Below are 6,964 nucleotides of genomic sequence, written 5' to 3' on the forward strand. Positions count from 1 at the left end.
TTGCTGGGATCCATCTTAATGAAATGGTGATGAAAGAGATTTGATCTGGGCTAAAGTGGGACGTCAGAGACGTTAACCTGCAATGTCCTTCCTCCTACACCTGGGCTATCCCTCACCCGTCTTAGAGCCCTTCAGAGTTAACCTTGGAGGTTCTGCCTATTCTGCCTCTCTCTCTAATCGCCCCCCCCCCCAATAGTCTTTGTTCCCCTCATTCCATCTCCTGGTTCTCCTGGCTATTCCTCCAGTATGCCACAGGCTCGCACTTCAGGCCCCTTGCTCCTGTGACAATGGGACACTTGCAGATATCCACCAGGCTCACTCCTTTTACCTTTCAACATGTTGCTGTCAGCAAGGCCTTCCTTCCCTGTCTGCACTATTTAAAATTACTACTACTCCTCCCACAGTGTTCTGCCCTCTTTTCATACCATATGTTCTCCTTAGTATTTAACACCACCTACCATACTCAGTATTTCTCTTATTTATTTTTTATTCTCTCCCTCTGTTCCAGCTCCACTGGGACAACTAGAATGTCCCCAAACAGTGCCTAGAACAGTGCTGGGTACTCAAGAGAAAGCTGGTTTCATGACTTGAATGAAGGAAGGACATCACTTTCTTCTGTCCTTGCAACTTTGCCTGCCTGGGCCCTCTTACTGGTACAAATGACTGATAATGGGACACTACTGTGTTACCTGAATCAGAAGTCTTTGTACTCTAGTAGGAACCAAGTGCACTTCCAAGCTAGAGAAGAAACCTCATTTGGTCAGACCTAGGGGTTTTTCTGGTTTTCTCCATGTATCTCAAATATCAGGCATGTAGCCTGTGTCCTTTTCCCCAAGTGCCAAAGCCCTGAGGTGATAGAAGAGTAAGGTAAACAGGGCCAGAGGCCCAGGAAACCAGGGTCCTACTTCTTGCAGGGGCAAAGGTCTGGGGTGGGGCCTATTGGGGCTGGGCTGGGCAGGGCTGGGAGTGCCCGACCAGAGGGCCTAGCTGGTGCTGGGTGGCAGCTGCCCTGGAGGAAGTTCATGGAGCGTAGGTCCATTTCAGTGGACTGCTGGCTACTAGTTTTGTGGTTCATGGGGGTGACTTTGGCCCAGAAGCGAGGCAGAACCCCCAGGCAGTGTGGCTAGGCTTCATGGAGAGCTGAGGCCAGGCCCTTTGACCAAAGAGTGGGCTCCCTGCTAGTTGTGTCTGGGTGGGGTGCTGTGAGCCCTGTCTCCTACTAGCTGTGAGGCTAGAGAAAGTCATGTGACCTCTCTTGGGCTCAGTTTCCTCCATAAAATGAGGGAAATGATGTCTATGTGACTCATCTCACAGAACTGTGATGAGAATGGAAGTGGTGTATATGTATTGTAAATCAGAAAACACCAGGTCAGGACATATAAGTGTGCAGGGAAGTTGTGTGGAGAAAGTGTGGGGTTCAGTTGGACAGATCTGAATTTGAGCCAGTCTCTACTCTCACCTATGCAGAGGGGCATGTTCTGATTTGCTTAGGTCAGTGGGGCAGGACTGAGTGAGGTAGACCTGCTGGGCTGGACTGTGAGGAGAGGAGAAAAGAAAGCTTCCTGACCAGGGGCCAAATTTCAGTCTCTGCAAATAAAACTTTGGCTCTGGGCAAAACAGCTCCAATTCCTTTTTGCTTAAATATCTACCATGGTTCTTGCAACCCAATAATAAAAGGACAAATAACCCAATTAGAAAATTGTCAGAGAATCTAAATAGAATAGAGAATAGACAAAGAAGATATACAAGTGGCGAAAACGCATATGAAAAGATATTTGACACCATTAGCCATTAGAGAAATGCAAAGCAAAACCTTGGAAAGATACCACTTCTCACTCATGGGATAAGAATCAAAAAGAGAATATGGAGAAATTAGAACCCTTCTATGATGCTGCTGGGTATGTCAAGTATTATAGTTGCTTTTGAAAACAGCCTGTTCCTCAAAAGGTAGAGTTACCATATGACCCAGCAATTCTACTACTTACCCAAGAGAAATAAAAACATGTTCACACAAAATATTTGTACAAAATGTTCATAGAAGCATAATATTCATAATACCAAAAAGCAGGAACATCTTAAATGTCAGTTGATGAATGGATTAAGAAAAGTGATATGTATATCTATACAATGGAATATTGTTTAGCCATGGAAAAGAATAAAGTTCTGATACATACAACATGAGTGAACCTTGAAAATACTATGGTGAGAGATAACAGTTGCAAAGGATGACATATTGTATGATTCCATTTATAGAAGCTGTTCAGAGTAAGAAAATCTATAAAGACAGTGTAAGACAGTAGGAAAATCTATAAAGATCAATGTTTGTCAGGGGCTGGGGTGGAGGTGTTCAGAGGAAATGGGGATTGACTGCTAATGTGTATGGGGTTTCTTTTGGGGGTGATGAAAATGTCCTACAATTGATTGTGCATATGGTTGCATAACTAAAAACCATCCAAAAGTACAATTTAAGCTTATGAGTCATATGACATATAAGTTATATCTTGATAAAGCTTTTAAAATAAAAACCACTATAGTGCTTGGAGCCTGCAGTGCATGGTGTGTGTGTGCGTGTTTCTCAGAGGGTGGAAATAGGGTGGGGTGGAGTTGTCTTTGAATGGAGAGTGCTATGAGGGCGTGGGAGGGTGTTGAGGCTCCAGGCTCCAGGCATGATATGCATGCACATGTGTGAGCATGAGCACATATGCACAGACACACACACATCCCACCACCACCACACACACATACACATTCCTGAACCTCTTGTATGGAAACAGCAGCATGACACAAGGTGGGTCAGATGTTCCAGGAATGGACCCCTGCAGTAAGTGCTGAGTGACCATAGGAAGGGGAATTCTGTGGCTGTGTTGGTCCAGGAGAGCTTCCCATAGGAGGTTGGGCAGGAGTTGGTAGAGGATTTAACTGGTGGAGGGACAAGGTGTATTTGGGTAAAATGTAAATGTCTGTGTGTGTGTGTGTGTGTGTGTGTGTGTGATATTCCAAGGAGCAAAGGGCTAAGGAAAGAGGAATTGAGAGAAGAGTGACCACTGCTAGGAGATGTGTGTGTGTCTGTTTTCTTTCTCCTGACTCGTGTTTGATACTCAAGAAGTAGCCATCAGGTTTTTGTGCGAACATGTATTATTTCCATGGGATAAATGCCTAGGAGTGCAAATTCTGGCTCTTTCATGTTTGGCTTATTAACACACTACCATACTGTTCTCCAGAGTTGCTTCCAGTAAAGTCTTCCCATTTTACATATCCACCAGCAACGTGCGGGCAATCCAGGTTCTCTGCATCCTCACCAACATTTGGTATCGTCACTCTGCTGGGTGTGTAGTGGCATCTTATTGTGGTTTTAATTTACAGTTCCTTAGTAACTAATGATCTTAAACATCTTTGCCTATGCTTATTATCTTCTTAACTGAAATGTCCTTTTATGCCTTTTGGATCACTTGTTCTTTTTCTTTTTTTAAGTATATTTTATTGATTATGTTGTTACAGTAGTTCCCGCTTGCTTTTTTTTTAATTGTTGAATTTTGAGGGTTCTTTATATATTCTAGATAGTAATCCTGTGTTGAGCCCTGGCTGGTGTGACTCAGTGGGTTGAGCACCTGCCTGCAAACTTACAGGTCTCTGGTTTGATTCCTAGTCAGGGCACATGCCTGGATTGTGGGGCCAGGTCTCCTGCTGGAGGCGTGCGATGTTTCTCTCACACATTGAAGTTTTTCTCCATCCCTTCCCCGTTCTCTATAAACGAATAGCTAAATAAAATGTTAACGAATTCTTTGCTGAATATGTGGCTAGCAAATGTTCTCCCACTCTATAGCTTGTCCTTTTGTCCTCCTAACAGGTCTTCCACAGAGCAAAAACTTTGATTTTATGTTGTATTTTATGTGTTTATTTTGTAACCTGTGGCTTTGCTGAACTCAGTTATTTTGGGAATTTTTAGGTAGACTTGGGATTTTCTACAGAAGCAAGCATAGTAATTATTTTGAGGTAAATCAGCTTGTGACAAATTCTCTTAATTTTCCTTTTCCTGTGAATGTCTTGATATTTTCTTTATTCCTGAAGAATATTTTCACCGAGTATGATTCTAGGTTCTTTTCTTTCAGTGCTTGAAAGATATTGTGCCACTTTCTTCTGGCCTCTACAGCATCTGATGATAAATTTGCTGTCATTCTAATTGCTGTCCCTTATAGGTAAGATGTTATTTATCTTTGGCTGCTTCTAAGATTCTTTTCCTCTCAGTCTTTTGTTTCCAGAAGTCTGGTTATAATATTTATTGGTATACATTTCTTTGAGTTGAATCAGTTTGAGATTTGTTTAGCTTCCTGAATCTGTAGGTGTCTGTCTCTTGCCAAATTTGGGGAATTTTCTGCTATTATTTCTTCAAGTACTTTTCTAGCTCTACCGTCTTTAGCCTCTCTTGGGACTCCGATGACACAAGTGTTAGATGCTTGTTATAGTCCCACAGTTACCTGAGGCTCTGTTGATTTTTTTCCAGCCTATTTTCTCTTTGTTGTCCGGGTTGGGTAATTTCTATCGTTCTCTCTTCTAGCTCACTCATTCCTTCCTCTGTGTCCTCCTCTTTGTTCTTGAATCCATCTGCTGAGTTTTTTATTTCAGTTATTATATTTTTTCATTTCTAAATTTCCATTGGTTTTTCTTGATATCTTTTAGGTTTTTTTTGCTGAACTTTTCTACTTTTTATTTGTTTCAAGTGTATTCATAATTAGTCCTGTAATCATTTTTATCATGGTTGGTTTAAAATGATGTTCGTCAGACTATTATAATATCTGTCATTTCAGTGTTGACATCTATTTTCATTCAATTTGAGATCTTCTTGGTTCTTAGTATGATGAATGATTTTCAGTAGAATCCTGGGCATTTTTGTACTATGTTCCATGAGTCTGGATCTTATTTAAACCTTCTGTTTTATTTTGACACTGCAGGAGAAGGGTGAGGGGCTTCCTTATATTGCCAGGTAGAAGTAGAAGTCCAGGTTCCCTGTTTGGTCTTGACTGACATCTGGGGCAAGGGAGGAAGGTGGCTCCTTTTTATTGCTAAACAGAGGTGGGAATTCCAGCTCCCCAGATGGTGTCCACTGACTGCACAGTTGGGGTGGCTTCCTCTGACACCAGCCTGCTGGGGTGTGGGTGTGGTGCCTTTTTACTACCTGGTGGGTGTAGGCTAGACTTCCCATGTGGTCTCCACTGACACTGTGGGGGTAGGTTTGCGACATCACCTTGGTGAAGGTGTTGGTGTGCTTTGTTACAGCCTCTTGAGCATGGAAGTCTAGGCTCCCAACCTGGCCTTCGTAGTAGGGGGTGGGGCGGGGGGGCGGGGCGGAGCTACAGCTTTCTCTCTGGTGTTTGGCCAAAGTAGGGTGGTTATTGTCTAAAAGTTTTTTGTCTCTCTAGGCTGCCCCTTTTTTGGTTATTTTACTGGAGAAAGCAAGTTTTTGTTGACACTTTTTAAGTCTTTGTGTCTCTCAGTTGCCTGCTTCTATTAGTCCCATGTTTGGGACATATGATGGAAAAAGAAAACCCAAGGTACTCACCATGCACCACAAAGAGTCTGAAGGTGGCCAACAGGACGGCGACAACAATGAAGGTGTCACACGTCCTTGGGTCCAGAGGTCCCTTGCTGGCCTGCCTTCTCTCCACTTTCAATCTTCTATTATTTGTTTTATCTATAAAGTCCAGGGCTTTTTGTTATAATTGGCAGAAAGAATAGGAAAACATACATCTACTCCACTTTCTCAGAAGTGGAAGTCACCCACTGATTGCTTTTCACATGGCTCCCTGTATGCATTTTTGTTTCCCATTAGGCCCCTGTAAACACTCAAGTTTGAGACCCGTGGCTTAGCCTTTGTGTTTCCATGTTTTGGCCCTGGGTTCCCTACTGGCAAACAAAATGAACAACAGGAAAAGAAACTCAAGAGGACCTCAGCTGGGCTTGGCTGGGGCTGGGGGAGGAATGTGAGACCTCGGTCCCCACCCCCACCCCCCGGGGCCTTGTGTCCCCACCTCACTAAGCCTCCTTCCAGGGGAGTGGAGAGTAGTAGACTCTGTTGACTTCTAAGTTTATTTAAACTTTGGAGACTTTATCATATCTTTATCCAAATAGCATGAAGTTAAACAAAGCAGCTTTTGAAGGCCCAAGGAGAAAGAAGTTGATTTAAGATAGGGCTCTATCAGAGGTTACTCAACCCTTAGTGCCTCCTGCCTTATCACTGACAGAGGCCACGTTCCCTGTTAGGGCAGTCCTGTGGCATTGTGTGCCCTGACGCTGAGCTCCAGCTCCAAGGAGCATCTTGCTGCTGGAGGGACTCAAGTAGCTTTGTGGCCTATACACACTCTTGTGGGTGCTTTTTTCCCCAGCCAGCCCAGTGCCCGCTCAATGGGCTTGTGACTGTAGTGACCTCTGTGGCATGAAAAGAAGCCATGCAAGGTTTTCTCTCACCAAGGCTGACCCGAGTGCCCACAAGCTGCAAAAGAGCACCTACCCCAAATCCAGTAAGGCACCTTTCTTCCTTAGGGACCAGCCCGGGTAAGGTGACTCCATCCAGACTCTGTTGTGAGGCCATCAGCAATCGGGCCATACCTCAGAAGATGCTTATTTGGGATTTGAATTTAGTTTACTTGCATATCATGCTTCTGCTAGTACTACCATTCCTGAACTTGCTACTGCTTCATATGCTGTTCTAATGGATGTTGCAATATTGTTTCTGATCTAGAAGCTGCCTTACAGCAAGAGAAGTATGGGGTGATGTCCTGCTCTTACCAGGAACCCCGCCAGCTGGCCTTGCAGGATGATGAAATGGCCTTTTGAAGACAGCCCTGGCTCCACCTGGGAGACAATTGTGTGGGAGGTTGGGCTGCTGTCTTGCAGTTGCTCCCTTGTCTGCTAAAGAGAGTTCAATAATTACACCCAATTTCCCTCCTACCCCATCTCACTTCCTCTT

The sequence above is a fragment of the Furipterus horrens genome, unplaced genomic scaffold (genome assembly GCF_987537825.1).
Source record: "Furipterus horrens unplaced genomic scaffold, mFurHor1.1.pri manual_scaffold_5, whole genome shotgun sequence".
NCBI lineage: Eukaryota > Metazoa > Chordata > Mammalia > Chiroptera > Furipteridae > Furipterus > Furipterus horrens.